Source organism: Girardinichthys multiradiatus, chromosome Y (genome assembly GCF_021462225.1).
Source record: "Girardinichthys multiradiatus isolate DD_20200921_A chromosome Y, DD_fGirMul_XY1, whole genome shotgun sequence".
NCBI lineage: Eukaryota > Metazoa > Chordata > Actinopteri > Cyprinodontiformes > Goodeidae > Girardinichthys > Girardinichthys multiradiatus.
Genome location: NC_061818.1, coordinates 1059128 through 1074621, shown reverse-complemented (window position 1 = coordinate 1074621; position 15494 = coordinate 1059128). Strand labels below are relative to the sequence as shown.

The window sequence follows — 15494 nt, the reverse complement described above, 5'->3', positions numbered from 1 at the left end:
ACTGCAGAACTACAGGGCTATCTCAAACCTCCCCTTCATCAGTAAGATTATTGAAAAAGCTGTGTTTCAACAGTTAAACAGCTTCCTAACAACGACCAACCGCTTCGCTGTCTTCCAGTTAGATGTCCATGCTCACCACAGTACAGAGACTGCCCTTGTCAAGGTGTTCAATGACATCCGTATAATTGGGGACTGTGGAAGAACCACAGTGCTGGTATTATTGGACCTTAGCGCAGCATTCGACACAGTTAATCACTCCATTTTATTAGAGCACCTGGAAAACTGGGTCAGCCTTTCTGGAACAGCACTTGATTGGTTTGAATCCTACTTGAAGTACAGGTACTTTTTTGTGTGAGTAGGTTTCTTGACATCATAGACCACAAAAATCACATGTGGTGATCCCCAAGGGTCCATCTTAGGGCCCCTTCTATTTAATACCTACATGCTCCCCTTAACTCAGAATATAATAAACAACAACATAAGTTATTATAACTATGCAGACGACACACAGGTATACATTACAATGTCACCAGGTGACTGTGAACCCATTCAGGCGCTTGGTAAATGCTTGGAAGAAATCACTGCATGGTTGTGGCAAAATGTTCTTCAGCTGCATCAAAACAAAACTGAAGTACTAATTTTTGGTCCAAAGGAAGAGCGTTTAAAAGTTAGCACACAGCTTCAGTTTTACAGCTAGAAACCACTAATCAGGCTTGAAACCTTGGGGTAGTGATGGACTCAGACCTGAACCTTCAGAGGTAAATAAAGATAGTAACAAGGTCAGCCTTCGATCACCTAAAGAACATCTCCAGGATTAAAGGACTAATGTCTCAGCAGGACCTTGAAAAATTAATTCATGTGTTCATCTTTAGTAGAATTGATTACTGCAACTGTCTTCACAGGTCTGCCTAAAAAGTCGATCAGACAGCTGCAGTTGATCCAGAACGCTGCTGTCCGTGTCCTCACTAGAACTAAAAAAGTGGAGCACATCACCCCGGTTCTAAAGTCCGTACACTGGCTCCCTGTAGCTCAGAGAATAGAGTTTAAAATACTTCTGTTAGTCTATAAATCACTGAATGGCTTATCACCAAAATACATTACAGACTTGTTGTCAGTGTATCAACCACCCAGACCTCTCAGGTCTTCTGGCTCAAATCTACTCTGCATACCCAGAACCAGAACCAAACATGGAGAAGCAGCTTTTAGTTCTTATGCTCCTCTAATCTGGAATAAACTCCCAGAAAACTGTTAAAGCACCGGATCCCTAAGTTGCTTTAAATCAAGATTAAAAATGTATTTGTTTAGAGTGGCCTTTGAATGTGTTATCTAAACATTATTAAAGTTTTCTGTCCAATTTTCCTTTCATTTTCTTATCCATCATTCTCTTCTCTCATCTTATGATTTTAATTATGAATTTGAATTATTTTTAATCATTTGTGTTCGTTAATTATTTAATTACCTTTATGCCACTGTAATGTACATTTTCTATTATGTCTCTTTTTCCTTTTTTCATGTAGAGCACTTTGAATTGTCTTGCTACTGAAAAGTGCTATATAAATAAACTTGCCTTGCCTTGCCATTTCAATAGGTGGAGCACCAATATCTTTGGAATCCTTTGAAGACTTTTGTTTTCTCCTCTATTTCTTTTTTTTTTTTGCATTAATAAAACCCTCTATTGTGACACTGAGAGTGTTATGAAGGTCAATGGTGGTTTAATTGCTCATTTTAATGCAGACAGAGGTATTTGACATTGTTGTGCATTGACAGATATGTTGTATTCTTTAAGCATTATTATGTCAAATTAGAAAAAGGTCAAATGGAGTAAAACTGAATGGAATTTCTATAGCTTTTCAACTTTCTGCACATCTTTTTCACCAGCACTATAGCTCCTTCATGGGGATCTCAAGAATGCCAGAAGGGACTCCTGTTAGTCCTTGGTCGCAGTTGGGGTCTTCTCCCAGTAGGATGTGCTCTTAAAATCTCCAAAGTGGGAGGCAAAGAAGGCACCCTGATCACATTTTTGTCTACTTTCGACAGAAACATTGGCTGTACACTGAGTTTCAGTCAAATTATAGAGGTTATAGACCTCATCTCTAATGGAGAGGCCAATGTGGACATATCCACATGTCATGAGAGTCAAAACATAGATGAGCCAGTAAATTAAGAAATTGCTTTGCCATTTGCACAGCTGCTTGTTCATTGTGACTGATTGCAGCAATGTCTAAAATACTAGAGACAGATCTTCATCATGAATGAGCAAGACACCAAGATACTTGCATTCCTCTGCTTAAAAGACTCACATTTGACCACATAAGAGCATCTTTTTCTGGTTTGAGAACAATGACCTCAGACTTATAGTAGACTCTTATCCCGGCTTCAAAACGCTGAGGGGTGACCCTGAGGTTCCTAAACCAGAAACCATTCTTTCCATGACTATATATGCCCATGATGATCCTGTCCATGAACACCACAAAGTATTTTGTTGATCGGGGTGGCCCTGATGCAATCCAACAGGTACTGTGTTTGTGCTGAGAGCGCAGAAACTTTGGTGGAACAGGAATCAGATTGCCAACAAAAGTGATCCAAATACACATTCATTCTGGAACACATCCTGCAAAGTGTCTCAGGACCCACAGTTGGGAACCTTCTCAGCCAAGGAAAAGGGTAACAGTGAACTTCCCATGATGCCACTGTCCATATAAAACCCCACTTCTCCCACAAGTCACTCTCTTCCACGCTGGTGACGACCGGGACAGGAGGGACACAGCGCCAGTGTTGCCAGGTGTACAATAATTATCGTATTTGTACGACAATTTTGCTCTCTGTACAATGTACGATCAATATTCCTAAAAAAAGTCAAATGTACGATAATTTGACCATTCTGTGAATGTGTGGTTGTAATCAGTTGTCATCAGCCTATCGCCAAAGTCTGTCGGAGTTTTTTTGTGAACCCTGAAGGCATCTGTGTCCGGATTTGGGAACAGATGCTGGAAATTCCAGCCAATCGTGCTTTTCTAAATGTGACCTACGAGTGACGTGATGCATTGGCCTCAGAACAACGGCCATGATTGGCTGAATAGTCCACTGTGCCCACCCATGATTGAGGAAACGAGGAAAAAAAAAAAGAAAAGAAGAAGAAGCAGAGCCCGGCACTGTGGGTCTGCAGATGTTGATAAATCCATTACGTTCTGACGCCACAAAGCTGCGAGTGCCTGTTAGACGCTATTCAACACATCAACAGACTTGTTATTTTGGTTATGACGAGTGTACGATCATTTCCCTCAAAATACGATAATTTTACGTATCTAGTACGATAATCCTACATTTTTCATCGATCATATGCACTGAGTTAAGTACGAATGAATTACTGTTCGTGTATCCGGTATTCATTCATAAAAAGGGGTAAATTAAGGTACAAACATTGCTTGACTTTCTCTCTGAGATCTACAGAAGCAAACTCTGTCCAGAGTTCCCAGTAGAGACGTTGTCTCTATGACGCCGAGTGGAGCGGTTTTCCAGTCTGAAGGAAGGACAACGACACCTCTTCACCGTGGTTACAGTTAACGTGCAGTGTGGTCAGTGGACAGAGCGATCCGTACTTCATCCACAGCTGCTGAGGCTAGCTGAAGCTAACCCTTTGTTCACAGAGCTTTCTTCAAACTTCGTCATCACCCATGACTCCTCCTCAGCACGGTTCCTACGAGGTTAGGTTTTGGGCCGAGAGAAGTGATTTAGGATGAAATAATCTGACGTTTTGTTCTGTTTGTGAAACTCTGCTATCTTAGTGCTAGCAGGCTATCTGCAGCACACGTGCTCAGTTTTGTGTTCTGTGTTTGTGTGTTTTTAAAGTTAAGACAAACTTTACTTTTAAACACAGAAGATTGATCATAACGCGCCGTCCGCGCTTATGCATGTTAACCCTTTTATTAACGATATTTTAAAGGTGTGTGTTTTATTTTGGTGCTAAGCTATCAGCTTCTTTTGTTAGCTTTAACTGCTAACAGCTAAGAACACATGCTTGCCTGTTAAAGAATATTTGCCCAGAAAGGTTGTTAGTTTTCAATCCAGTAAATAATAGTTCCCTAAACATTATTTGATTTGACTGACTGTCTGACTGATGACATTTTACCATTTCCTTAATAATATTTCTTTAAATATTATTTTAATAAATAAAGGCAGCTAATGAGACACACTTGAAAATTAGTCATCCAGAAGGTTGGTTTTATTCAGCAGATCATTCTTTAAAACATTATTTTTTTTAAATATTTTATCTGATCTTGCATTGTGAATGGTTGTCTAAAGGTATGTTGATTATTGCCTAAGTTAGTTCCAAGACTAACTTAACTTCATTTCCAGATTCTTCAAGATAATCCTTGGTTCTCAAACATAAACATTGCATGGTAATGTTGCATCACTCTTTTGGTCATGGTTTTCAACCATCTTTAATCAACTTGTTTATATTGTACATAGCCCATTAGTCTTCCCTATTCTTTAATTCTGCTTGGTAGTTTAGTTGGATTGTTTTAGCAGAGCAAAGAGTTTGTTGATTGAAATATGTTTGGCTTTGAGTTGACTTATTTTTGTTAATAAATTCTTGTATTTTAAGAAGTTGTGTGAATTCACGCCATGTGTGTGCAGAGTTGTGCTGTTCAATAATGTCAGAGCATGGCTCACCCTTTTGATTTTGTCCTATTACCACCGCCTTACTAGGCTGGTATTCACAGGACAACCCTTAACAGACCGAAATACTATTTGATAAAATATTAATATTAAAGATTAAATAATATTTTCAGATTCACTGTCACAACAACCCCTTAAAAAACTCCACAAAGGTACAGTTCTGCTTCACTTTTCTTGAACTGGCAAAACCCTTCCAAACAGTCGGCAACCATGACCTCCTTTTTTGAGGTTTTTTAAGTGCTCAGTGTTTTGAACTCTGTAGTTTAAGAAATTATTGAGTATACTTGAAAGTTTTACTGGTGATAATCTCTAAACATACAGTTTCCTCAAAATATGCCCACCTTTTAAACTAGTGTGGGAGCCAATACTGTAGTAATTTTACACTATTTTAAATGTAATAAAGATTGTAATAATAATATTATACTTTACTACTGGCAGGTATTTTATTTGTTACAACATGGTCATGTTCTTATTATAAAAATACTTCTAAATGATAGAAGATCGAGACTTTTTTCACTTTCATATTTTCCTGCTGTAAAGTTCCACCAGGATATTGAGTTCGAATAATAAAAGAAAAGGGTTGTTGAATAACAAAACAACACATGCGATGCCACATATTTATTTTTTTCTTCTACAGTTCTAATCTAATGTAAAGCATGTGCCTTAACATCAATTTAAACACTCCAGACTCATCCCATCATCTTGTTTATTCGACGAAGAACAGCTTTATTCATCTCTCTCAGCAGAATCTCCTTGTTGTGCTTCATGTTGGTTTTGGCTGTGTCCAACAGAAAGTCAATCTTCTCTTGGCTGAAGGGACCTTGGAAGGTGGAGAACTCCTTCATCTTTGATTTTAACTCCTCTGCATCTATAGAAACAGTGAGGGACAATTAGTTACAACTCATTACATCCCCTTTGAACGTCAGAGATCGCTTTAGAAGAGATTCATAAAGAGGTCACTCTTTAAAGGTCACATGACACTACTTTTCATATACATCTTAGTTGCTAAATACCTGTTTGAGTATGTATTTGAAAATAAGCCATACCAACCACATTTTGTCATTTTACAACAACAAACTTCAATGTACTTTATCAAGATTTTTTTGTGAAAGACCAACACATAGTAGAGCATACCTATGAAGGAGAAAGAAAATTATACATAATTTTCAAATTGTTTTGAAATAATTAATAAAAAATTTGGCTTAATTTTGCATTCAGCACCTCTAAATCAATAGCCTTCTGTGAAACCACCTTTCCCTGCAAGCACAACTGAAAGTCTTTTGGGGTATGCATGTCTTGCATGTATGCAAGTGTTGGACCATTTGTTTGCTACTATATACCCCAGTATGGTCTGCTACCACAACTCCCAGCAGGAATTGCAGCTGATAGGAAGGGGCGTCGCAGCTCTGATGTCACAGTGGACTATATAAGGACACCGGAGGCACTCCGCCTTGCTTTTCACGTTGGAAACCGAGACCGGTTACCACGCAATGGAGGCACGCATCCTTCTGGAGAAGAAACTCACACGTGGGTTTTCATTAATACTCCCCACTGGCCAGAAACTCAACGAATTAAGCTTGCTAGGATAGGAAGACTTGTAAGTTTTACTTTACCGAGCGAAGACATGAATCATTAACACGTGACCTAAAACCCACGGAGGTTTTCAAGGAAACAAAATTTTCCCCCTTGTTTTGTTCCAGTCGACTGCTGACGGTCCGTCATATTTTTCCCCTTTGCCAAAGGAGGCCAAAGGACGAAGACCGACCATTTTTAGGGACGCGTAACTACTCCCCCCCCCCCCCTCTCCCCTGCTACAGAGAAGAAGGCACCAAGTAATCCCATTTTGTTTTATTTCTATTAGAAATATTTTGGGCAGGATAGAGTAGGATTTTAGGGCGATTTAGAATCGCCACTTATAGTCCAATGTGTTCTAAGTTGTATGTGCATGCAATGTCTTGAAACTGATTGCTGTTGGACTCTGAAAGCCACCATGCTTTGAAGCTGTGTGTGTCTCACTGTGTTTGAACACCTGAGCGTAGACTCAGATGAACTTAAAGTTGAACTGCTGGAACTTCATGGTGGAAAACTCACCATTCCTTTGTCTTCACTCTTCGTGTTTTTTCACTGGTTGCTGCCTAAGAGTTTTATGACCCTTTGTGTTTCACTGAGCTACAACCTTGGGGGTTTTATGACTGCAGCCTGGTGGAGGCTGCTCCCAAAGCTTCGCTCAGTACCTTATTTTCTCTTGTTTTTGCCATAACTGCTGGTTTGACTTTCATAGACACTTAATGTTGTTTTATTTTGTTTAGTTAGTTATTTTACCCCTATTGTGTAGAATTTTTGCATGCTTGATTAGGTGAAGATTATTGAATCAGAATAGCGAGGTGTATCACGGCTGTTGATTTAATAAATATTCACGTAGATAAAGATAAAGCGTTTGTGTTTATTTTGAGCAAGAGTGATTTGTCTGTTAAAATAAGGTTAAAGTTCCCCCACCTTCGGTGAAGCGGTTGATTAAACAGTGACATCTAGTAATAGTTATCAATTACTACTGAGAATTTAATTATCAGGGGCCTTGAGCCATAATTACCACACCAGAGGTCATCTCTAATTTCGATTAATAAGTAATGATTTTTGGTTAAGAAATAATTTTTTTTTTTCAAATTATGATTTTAAATTATAATGCTTGATAAGTAATAATTAATCAAAAATCATAATTCTTAGATAAGCATGTCTTGAAGACATAAAAACCTGGATGACTTTAAATTTTCTGCTTCTAAATTCAGACAAAACAGAAGTTGTTGCCTTTGGACCGGAGTCTTTAAAAAAGAAACTGCTTAGTCAATCACTTAACCTGGATGGCATTAAATTGACCTCTGATAATAAAGTAAAAAACCTTGGTGTTATTTTTGACTAGGACATGTCATTTAAATCCCATATTAAACAGGTTTCTAGGATTTCCTTCTTTCACCTTCGGAACATTGCCAAAATTAGAAATATCCTATCCAGGAGTGACGCTGAAAAACTAGCCCATGCATTTGTTACTTCAAGGCTGGACTATTGTAATGCTCTACTATCAGGATGTCCACAAAATGCGGTTAAGAGCCTTCAGCTGATTCAAAATGATGCAGCAAGAGTTCTGATGAAAATTAAAAACCCAAAATTCCTATCTCACAAAATTAGCATATTTCATCCGACCAATAAAAGAAAAGTGTTTTTAATACAAAAAACGTCAACCTTCAAATAATCATGTACAGTTATGCACTCAATACTTGGTCGGGAATCCTTTTGCAGAAATGACTGCTTCAATGCGGCGTGGCATGGAGGCAATCAGCCTGTGGCACTGCTGAGGTCTTATGGAGGCCCAGTATGCTTCGATAGCGGCCTTTAGCTCATCCAGAGTGTTGGGTCTTGAGTCTCTCAACGTTCTCTTCACAATATCCCACAGATTCTCTATGGGGTTCATGTCAGGAGAGTTGGCAGGCCAATTGAGCACAGTGATACCATGGTCAGTAAACCATTTACCAGTGGTTTTGGCACTGTGAGCAGGTGCCAGGTCGTGCTGAAAAATGAAATCTTCATCTCCATAAAGCTTTTCAGCAGATGGAAGCATGAAGTGCTCCAAAATCTCCTGATAGCTAGCTGCATTGACCCTGCCCTTGATAAAACACAGTGGACCAACACCAGCAGCTGACACGGCACCCCGGACCATCACTGACTGTGGGTACTTGACACTGGACTTCTGGCATTTTGGCATTTCCTTCTCCCCAGTCTTCCTCCAGACTCTGGCACCTTGATTTCTGAATGACATGCAGAATTTGCTTTCATCCGAAAAAAGTACTTTGGACCACTGAGCAACAGTCCAGTGCTGCTTCTCTGTAGCCCAGGTCTGGGGAATGCGGCACCTGTAGCCCATTTCCTGCACACGCCTGTGCACGGTGGCTCTGGATGTTTCTACTCCGCACTCAGTCAACTGCTTCCGCAGGTCCCCCAAGGTCTGGAATCGGCCCTTATCCACAATCTTCCTCAGGGTCTGGTCACCTCTTCTCGTTGTGCAGCGTTTTCTGCCACACTTTTTCCTTCCCACAGACTTCCCACTGAGGTGCCTTGATACAGCACTCTGGGAACAGCCTATTCGTTCAGAAATGTCTTTCTGTGTCTTACCCTCTTGCTTGAGGGTGTCAATAGTGGCCTTCTGGACAGCAGTCAGGTCGGCAGTCTTACCCATGATTGAGGTTTTGAGTGATGAACCAGGCTGGGAGTTTTAAAGGCCCCAGGAATCTTTTGCAGGTGTTTAGAGTTAACTCGTTGATTCAGATGATTAGGTTCATAGCTCGTTTAGAGACCCTTTTAATGATATGCTAATTTTGTGAGATAGGAATTTTGGGTTTTCATGAGCTGTATGCCAAAATCATCCGTATTAAGACAATAAAAGACCTGAAATATTTCAGTTAGTGTTCAATGAATCTAAAATATATGAATGTTAAATTTTCATCATGACATTATGGAAAATAATGAACTTTATCACAATATGCTAATATTTTGAGAAGGACCAGTATAGCCAGAGACCATGATGATGAGAATCATCAGGGATAACCAACTGAGTTCTGTGAAGTTCTTCTCTGTAATAGTTCCATTACCTACTGTAGAAAGATATCATATCATAATGAGCTCATTAAAAGGTAAATAAATCATCATGGTGGCTGAAGATTGGTGGAAGTTAACAGCTTGTCAGACATTCACCACTTGTTTTAGCTGACACTAGTCATTTAAATCAACTCAGTCTGAAAATGTCATCATCAGTGGAATACAATAGTATGTTAGGGGTTTTAAAGGGAGTTTATTTAAAACGTTTGTTGGTATGTTTCGTGCTTTTTCGTTTAGCTGAATAAACTCTTTTTTCTATGTGAAGTTATGCTGCTTGAGCATGTGGGCTGTATCAGTTCCCCAGATCAGCTGTGACTCAGTCTGCTCCAACTCTGCCAAAAATGTAACATTTTGGATTTTGCGTCTGTTGTGAGGCAGCATGAAAGATGGTATGTTCCTGTACCTCCCAGGTCTCGCTAGTTGTTTAAAAATGACCCCAGCAAATTCATCATCAGCTCATCCACCAACTCAGCTGATCAAGTGAGTTTATACAACCAGCAGGCTCAACCAAGGCAACTTCAGTTGTACAAAACATCCAACATAGCAACAGTCTATAGCTAAATTGTTTAATAACACTTCTATGAATAATTTCATTTTCAGTTGATTTAAAATGCTAAAGTTGACTAAAATAGATTATATACTTTGGAAAATGTGTTAGATTTAACCAACCTGAAACAACAAGCTCATGGCGATATGGCTTCTATCCACTAAAGGTAAAAATATCCAAACTAACCCTTTAATATCTCGATGCAAGCTGTGGAAAACATTTAAATTGACCTTTAGGGGTCTGCGTACTCACCCTGGAACTCATAGAGGAAGTTGCTGGTTGTTCCCCACTCCCACTTCAAAATAAGAGGGAGGACTTGCTTTGACAGGAAAGAAACTGGCGAAAACACATTGGAAACAATTTCTGTGAAATTAGACGTTTCCTTCTCAGGAATGCCAATAATCCTGCTTGTGGTACAGCTCTATATTTTACAGACTTGATGTTTTGAAAGCTCCATCATCCAAACTTCGGCCATAAGTCTCAACTGCTCCAACCAGCTCGAGACTCCACTGCTGAAACAAACTTTTTCTCTCCTCTGGACTCAGCAACTCCAGCAGAACAGACTCATTATGATTCACCTTGTCTTTAAAAGGGTAGGATGGAATAGGCACAGTAATAATTAAAACTAAGAATTTGCTGCAATGTTATTCTAATACAAATCAAGGAAAGGTTCAGATAGGATAAAAGCCAAAACACTCATTACGTTCTTCTCTAATCATCATTGGCTGCAGAGGTAGATTAAAAAATAAAGAAATAAAGAAACTGGTATAAATTCTAACCATGTAGTATTTTCTGCAGCTTGTCCAGTTCAGACAGAGCTGTAGGATCCTTAATGGTGCTTGAGGTGAGAGTTATAAGATTTTTGAGCACATTGTACATGTGCAGGTTAGGGTTAGGGTTAGGGTTACATCTCGGCTACATCATCTATGGGCACTGAAACAGATGGACAAAGAAAATGAATTAGGTCAGCAAACCAACTTTCATTTATAATGTGTTTCCATCTGTGGTTACCATTAAGCCAGGGAGGGATCACATCCCTGATAGCTTCACCGTGAGCCAGTGCACAGCCTAATACCCCTGCACAGAAGAAAAAACAGTTATTCATGAATGAACTGTACAATCCATGCTTACTCTAGAGGCCAGCTTTATTTATTTCTATAGATATGTGGTAGGCAGAAAACTATAGTAATTTATTTTTTTACACAGTCCTATGTGATGATAACCCTGTTTCATAAATTCCAACGGCTTTAATTAGAAAATGCATCCAATTATTCAAAAAGTAAAAATTTCAAGTGTTGGTCCTTCTTTATTCTAACTTCTGTAATTCTCTTTGACCTGCAGGGTTTCGTCTTCTAACAAATACTGAACACCAGTTCCCAGTGAGAATAAGGTCTGAGGGGTTTCCTAAACACAGATCTAAACTGTTAGTGTTCTGATCTTTGAGCCAGATGTTCTTCTTGTTGCTTTGTAACACTTTGCTCTGTCATGTACCCAGATAATCACCAAATTTTCAGAGAATGCTTTGAGCCTCCTCTCGCCTATTTTAAGCGTTCTTGGACTATATCAGCATGCTTCTCTGTAGGCACCACAGACAACCTATCCTAGCTCTCACTAGTGGTGTGACCACGTCATTGTTTTGCAGGTCAAAAGTAAGACATGAAAGTCCCAAGTTGAGTTCAAATCCTAAAGCTTTAATTTTCCATCTTAAACAAGTAATTTTACCAAAGGTATAATTTAATCACAGAGTAATAATTAATAATTTAGAGATTTATAATTTATTTTTAAAAGGTGTTTTGGTGTGCCAGAACAGCCAGCAAGGGAAACTGAACTTAGAAAAGAGAAAAGCGTGGGTAGATTACTCCACGATAATAATAAAAAATATATTTTTTACGTAACATAAAAATGAACCAACTGTACAAACATGCTTCACAATATTATTCGAGCTACATTAAAGGGAACTTTCTGATCAAGTTGATTTTATAAGACATGATTTTGGTGTCTGAGACTTGCTGTGCAAACACAAAATCAGAGGAAATCATTCAATATGAATAAAGGAATACTGGGAATGTTACCAAGTTACTTCACTATTGTAAGGTTAGCAGATTGCTGTGCTAACCATCTGATTTAAAGCAACTATGTCATTTTTTGGGGTTTACATCTGAGGCCTAACCTGTGACTTTCCAGGCTAATTAAGTTAGCAAGCCAAAAAAAAAAAGAAAAAACTTTTCAGGCTTGTAATTTGTACAAACAGATTAAATTGAATATAATATTTCTCTGTTATGTTAGGTCTGAGTTGTTACTATAAACTGGTTGAAATTAATAAAGTGAACTTTAACTCAATAAATGCTTATGTTTTTAAATAACAGAGAAAGCTCTGAATACAAATTCATTTCATTTAAACAGGCAGTTTGTGCTTTAGAAATTTGCATGTGGAAATGTATTTATTTAAAAATGTGTACCCACCCCAAACAAAGACACAATCCTAGTTTAAATTTTTAGCACATTTGTGTCATTAAACCTTAACTAAACATTGCTAGAATCATTGTGTTTGTGACTAAATAATAAGAACACATTTTCCGTGTGTGGCACCCTGGAGAGGCCACCAGTCACAGGGCAACAAAGAGACACACAGCAAAAACAACCATGCACACTCACATTTATACCTAAGAGCAATTATGAGGGTCCTAACAGTCATTTTTTTGGACTGTGACGGGATGCCAGGGTACCTGGAGAGCATCCACACATACACGGACCTGAAAGATATATAAACATTTATATGGGAACATTTTCCTTTGCTACAGCTCCTCTGACTATTGGAGTGCCTCAGGGATCAAAAAGACCACTTCCTTTTAGGCTATTGCTGCCTTTGGGTTCTATTTTTTAGGAAGCATAAAATCCCTTTCCATTGTTTTGTTAATGACATCCTGGTTTATCTGCCCATTAACCCCAAAAGTCACTTAAAACACTTTTAACTGTCTAAATGATGGACAAACCTGTCAAAAAGAAATTTCCTCATCTTAATGAAATAAAACCAAAATCATCACTTATGGGAAACATAACTGACCCAGTCTTGGCCTCTTGGCTCTGTACAGTCTGTTAGGGAACAGGGTTTTATTTTAAACAAGACAAACAGATCTCTGCAGCTATTAAATCAAGTTAATTTCCAGTTACATGTAATTGCCAAAGTAAAACCATATGTCCCAATCAAAGAGATTAAAAAGGTGATTAATGCTTTCATCACCTTTAATTTGGATCATCTATACATTGCCTACAACTTGTCCAGAACACAACAGCTCATTTTCTGACCACTTCTAAAAAGCATGAACACATATCTCCACAGGCTCCCTGTCCAGTTTAGAATTAATTATAAGGTTCCACTGACTACTTTTAAAGTCATAAATGGTCTTTCAAACCATTGGAATAATTTACCCTCTCATATCCTGACTGCTGCGGGTGTTAAATCTTTTAAATCTATGCTGAAAACCTATTTTTTCTCCTTGGCGTTTCACTGTAGCAGAATGTGTGACCTAAATAGATCTGATAGTTCTATGTTATATTAGGTATCTGCTGCACTTGTTTGTTTCCTTATTTTGTTTTAATGTTTATACGGATTAACTGTTTTGCTTGACTGTATCATGAACTCTGACCTTAACTGAGGCAAGAGAGGCCTGTAAAGCTTCATATGTTGTTCTGGGTTCTTCTGTGTCCCCCCGGGATGAGTTGTTGATGTGCTCTTTGAGTAATTCTGGGAGGCCAGCCACAGCTGGAAGGGTGACTACTGTTCCATGTTTTCCACATTTGTGGATTTTGGCTCTCACTGTGGTTTTCTGGAATCCCATACCATTAGAAATGTGTGTGTAACCCTTTCCAGTCTTACAGATGTTTCTGACTTTGTTGTGTTGTTGTGTACGTGTTTCTCTTTAACCTTCTTCATGTTGTCAGACAGGTTCTGTTTAAAGTGATAACTTGGATTTTTTTAAAGTAAGTTTCTGTGACGTTTTTTGTAATAGTTCCCTTACCTGAAAGATGTCACATCACTATGAGTTTGCTAAAAAGTGAATGTGAAACGCACTCCACCTGTTTTAATGGACTTTAGCAATAAAAAACATTCACGGATGTTACATTATGTGTGTTCTTTTGCAACAGGCCATTATTGAGTTTGGTGAAATTGTGTTAATAGCCAGACAGATTCTGTGTTTATATGTGGAGTTTAGGTGATTTCTTGATTCTGTGTTTGACAGTGGGGTCAGTCAAATCAGCTTTCCTATATATGTGGTTTACCAGTTTATTCATGTTTTAATTGCGAGGGCAATCACTTCATAACTCTAGAATTATATATTTTACAGCGAAGTACTATGATGATGGTTAAGATTCAATGTGTTGTACAGTAATTCTGAAGTTTCCAAAGTTCACCTTGTAGTCTGACGATGTCCATCTCTGGTTTCTTCTCCACCAGCACCCCATTCTGAAACTTGCTCCCCAACAGAGAAGTTTCAACGAAGAGGTTTAATTCTGTGAATCCTGCCTCATGAGGGCTCACCTCAAACCACTTTCCTAAGGGACGAAGGAGAACATTTTACACTTTATGCTTGTAAATTCCTTAGTTACTGGAGATGACAGTGTTTACCTTCTAGCGGGCCATTTGAGAAGTAGTGTTTCTCTAAGGCGCAGTAGATGGGGTAAGGGTTAGTGGCATTCCTGCTGGCCTCCTCTGAAAGATGCTGTGGATCCATCTGTTAAAGTACAAGATTTTTCTTTGAGGAATCATTTGTTCAGAGAAGAAACTTTAAGCTACATGAATGTCTAACCTGTTTCATGATGCCAGCAGATGTTAGTACTCCCCAGATATCAGTGAGAGAGAAGTTCTCCTCTTTTGACTTCTCAGCCAACCAGGCCAGAACCTGCTCCAGCTCGACCACAGGACCAGACAGCTTGGACACAGCTTTGTCCATGTTGGTGCTCCACTGAGGGTCACTGTACAGGGAGGCCATGGACCTGACAAAATAGAGAGGAAGATAGGTAGGCATACAGAAATCAAAAAAAGCCTTGGGCTTTTAAATCTGCTATTACACCTAAAATATCATTTACATTTGTATTTTATATGTTAAAGCATGAACTGCAGGACTATGTTTTATTCTGATTATTAACTCTAGGGAAAAGGGCAGAATTTTCACAAGCTGATTGACCAATCAACATATACAACAAAGAGGCAAGGACAAGACATTTTTTACACAGAGAACAGCAGGGGTGACTGTGGCTTAGTAGATAAGAGTAGTGGTCTTGCAATCTGAAGTTGTGGGTCCAGTTTGGGCTTCCTCCTGTCACATGTTGATGTACCCTGGGCATAACTGGCTGTAGCCATTTTGGTGCCCTAGGCGAGATGATAGTTTGGGGGCAGCAGCTGTGTGAATTAAAGGTTTAATTATGTGAAATGGTGCACTGCCACATTAAGATTGCCAATCCTGTTTTTCATATAGAGGTCCTTCTCAAAATATTAGCATATTGTGATAAAGTTCATTATTTTCCATAATGTCATGATGAAAATTTAACATTCATATATTTTAGATTCATTGCACCCTAACTGAAATATTTCAGGTCTTTTATTGTCTTAATACGGATG

The 15494-nt window shown here is 38.7% G+C and overlaps 1 pseudogene; it reads right to left on the bottom strand.

The window, feature by feature from the left end:
- Positions 1-5296: 5296 nt before the first annotated feature.
- The window catches only part of LOC124864847, a 30228-nt pseudogene continuing 20030 nt past the window's right edge, over positions 5297-15494 (bottom strand).